Here is a 3961-nt window from a genome sequence, read left to right on the forward strand (position 1 = left end):
TCCCATTTACTATTAACTCTGAAACCCAAAATGACATCGTCGTAGACATAAGTACAATACAAAGCACGAAAAAAAAAAGAGTAGATGATCTTATTGCATTTGTGATAACATATAGGACAAGGAATACATGAAGCATTCTGAAATCTCATTTGCATTACTTCATCATAACTGATGCTATATTATCATAACTCCAAGTCAAAGCGGAGACAGAAAACTCAGGTGTACAGAGAAGGTGAGCTGAAAAACCAACAGATAGAGAACCTTGCCATAATTTCAATTTCTAGGTGCCCCTACTTCGTCCTTATCATTGGTCTGACCATTGCAACAATCTTAATAAACCACTCAGGCCTCCTTGTGATCAGAAGGTCCGCTAGAACCACTCTGATTACCGACCCACTTCCAAATCCCGCCAAAACAAATTTCCAATCAAATTCAATTCTAGAGCTTGAATCATCTTCTTCTACAGAGGAAGGGGGCAGTTGAGGGGCCTCAGTATTTCCACATTTCTCTGGCAATGGATCACCACACAGTCCCGGTTACGAAGTAATGTCGAATGAAGTAAGTTGGGTTCCTTGCGGTATAGGACCTGTAAGGTTGTTGTGAGAGATATTGAGCATTTCCAAGAAAGTAAGGTGGGTGAGTTGTTGAGGGATCTCCCCTGAGGGCTTGTTTTGTGAAAGGTCCAACGATTCAAGCAGTGTTAAGTTCCCCAAAGATGATGGGATGCAACCACTGAGAGTGTTGTTGGAAACATTGAGCGATCGGAGTCCCTTTAGGTTCCCATTGAATTCAGAAATATTCCCTTTGAATTTTTTGGTTGAGAGATCAACGGATGTAAAATCTTCTTGAATCTTTAGGTAGTATCTCCTCACACCTTTATTTGTTATGGTGGTTTTGAAATCATAAATGAAATAAAATCACTTTGTATTATTCTCCTCCCATGTAATAAAATCACTTTGTTTCAACTATTGTTTTATTGTCCCAAACCCCTTCATCACATAAACCATGGTATCAGAGTGTCACAAAAACCCACACCTCCTAAAATTCCAACATTTTCAAACAAGGTGTGCGGATTGGGACAAAAAAATTCCGAGTCGTAGTTGTATATAGTAAATAAATAACTACTTAATATTACTCGGACTTAACCATCTTCATCAAGAGATAATATTTTTTGACATTTTGATCAATAAAGAAGGGATTGGAAAATAATAATAATAAACAACTCGGGGCATAGTGTTTTCACACTGCAAATGGCTAAAGTCAAGAACTCACGATCACAGAAAATTCCATCCTTGAAAGTAAGAACCACTGTTATCAATTCGAAGCAAAGAAAAAATGGGTTCCTCTAAATTAGATATATAAATGCAATTCGTGATATTTCCAATTAAAAAGACCAAGAAACTCCAAGTCAATTTGCCATATTGAATTGAGGTGCTGCGAAATTGAGACCAAGTGTAAATTTCCAAAGTTACGTCTTCCAGGGGCTTTGTATCAAACATGCACGTCACCATGTGCTCTGGACTTCAAGTGAATTAATAGGGGGTTAATTTTGGTAATTTCCGTTGACTTTTTGCACCTATATAAGCTTCATTTTAGTCATTCAATTCAGTTAATCAATTTTAAGTCCTGGTTTTTCTCAGTAACCTCAATCAGTTTTTAATTTTACATCTTCACAAATTTCTGGTCATAAAAAAATACTTTTTGGGGTCGGTTTCATTTTTAAATGTGGTTGACAGAATTATCTTCCTGAGAATTATTTTAAGAGAGAAAAGAGAGAGAGGTTAATTAAAAAGGCAGGGGACTGATTCATACCCCAAAAAAAAAAAAAAAAAAAACCGAGGGTTGAAAGCGAGAGAGACAACGGAATGGACTTGGAATAATAAATTTCAAACAAGATGGGATTGGGAAACTTCAAGCGAAGGGGCTATGAAATTTGTATGTACATGCATTGCCAGAACATATGCAGACTTCATTTGACTCGAAGTCAAGTCATCATCCAATTACCTAATAGTCATACGTTAAGAGATAAGTACCATTAGGGTTTCGGTGGTTCGAATGTGATGAGTCTCCCTAACTCTAGTCTTTGTTGGTCGCAGTGATCTTGTGTGCTTGTCCTTGGTTTTGGTTTGTGTGTCCTTTTGGTTTTCGTTTGTGTGTCCTTTTGCATGCTTTGTGATAAAAATTGATTTTCGAAGCTGTCAAATTAATCATGGCTACATAAAAAGAAAAAATAAAATCAATTAATTAGAAAGGGTTGGTCTTTAATTGATCAAGCATTTTTTGGATTGTGCGTATTTTTTCCAAATCAATTCAACTTCTTGTTGCGTTTGGTCATTGGAGAAATTGTATTTATATTCGACATCTTTTTTTTTTTGGTTACAAGGAGGGCCAAAGCCCGACAAAAACACAAAGGAGAACTACACTGGGACAAGCCTCGCAGTGGTTTCCCTAGAAGAGTCATTAGCCAAGAGGCTAACAATAGAAGGAGGAGGAAGATCAATAACATGAAAACCCAAACTGGAATTTTGACCCAAGTGAGCCATATGGTCCGCAGCAGAGTTTTGCTCTCTATAGATGTGATAGATGGTGCACTCCCAGTCACGCAAGAGCAAGTCTTTGCAGCAATGGATGATGCTAGAAAGGGGGTGGTTAGTTCTAGTTTCTCCATTAATAAGAGAGACAGCGGTGAGAGAGTCACATTCCATCTGAATTCGTCGGATACCTTCGTTCCACGTGAGGAGCAAGCCTCTGAAGACTCCCCAAAGCTCTGCTTCTAGGATACTGCCACATCCCAGCTTCGTAACAAACCCCTTGACCCAAACACCAGCATCGTTCCCTATGATGCCACCAAAGACTAATCTGCACTACTACATTTTAACCTTTGCGCGACGAATAAAAAAACGTCGCGCAAAGTCTCATTTAGTCGCACTAACTTCACCGCGACAAAAAATTCGTCGCGCATAATCCGTCGCGCAAAGATCGGGAAGAAAGCCTTTGCGCGACCAAGAAAACCACTTCGTCGCGCAACAATGTGCGACGTGTAAACCTTCGTTGCACCAAAGATATGGAGACGAAACAACTGTTCGTCGCATAAAATTTGCGCGACGAATACTTGTTCGGCGCACTTATATTTGCGCGACAAAAAAAAATTCGTCCCGCAAAACTTGTTGCGGAGACGTCTGTTCGCCGCAGAAAAATTAGCGCGATGAGAAAGGTTTTCGTCGCTCATTTGTTTGCGCGACGAAAACTTTCTCATCGCGCAAAACCTATTTGCGCGACGAATAGCCTTCGTCGCGCAAAACATGTTTGAGCGACGGATACGTTTCGTCGCGTAAAACGTGTTTGCGAGACGCATGTATTCGTCGCGGAAGAATTAAAAGTAAAAAAAGTTGAATTTTTAATTTTTAATTTTGTTACTTTTGGGTTTGCGCGACGAAAAATTTGCCGTCGCGCAAAAATAATTTGACATTTTTTTTTTTTGTAATTTTTTTTTTTATTTTAAATAAAATTGGTTATTTTTTTATTGATTAAACAATGAAATTGCAATAAAAATAAATTAGAATAAAATTTTGTTATAAAATAAGATAAATGTATTACAAATAAAATAAATGTTTATGATGAAAATAAATACACTAATCAAATAATGAATCAAAATCAACCGTGTCGTCGCCAGGATGCGGCTCGGAGGTCTGGGCATTCATCGGGGCAGTGGGCTGATGGGGCTGCGCGGGATGGACGGGCGCGGAAGTCGGCGCATCAAAACGCGGGACTGGAATGCCGGACTGTACGAGGGACTGCATAATGACCGACATCTGGCTCCGAAGAGGGGCCATCTCTGACATCTGGCTCCGAAGAGTGGCCACCTCTGCTGTCAAAGCAGTGACCTGACTGCTTGACTGCGCCGATGAACGAGGTCTAGGTTCCCTCCGCCGGGCATTCCCCATCCCTCGACAATATGTCC

This window comes from Prunus dulcis, chromosome 2 (genome assembly GCF_902201215.1).
Source record: "Prunus dulcis chromosome 2, ALMONDv2, whole genome shotgun sequence".
Taxonomy (NCBI): domain Eukaryota; kingdom Viridiplantae; phylum Streptophyta; class Magnoliopsida; order Rosales; family Rosaceae; genus Prunus; species Prunus dulcis.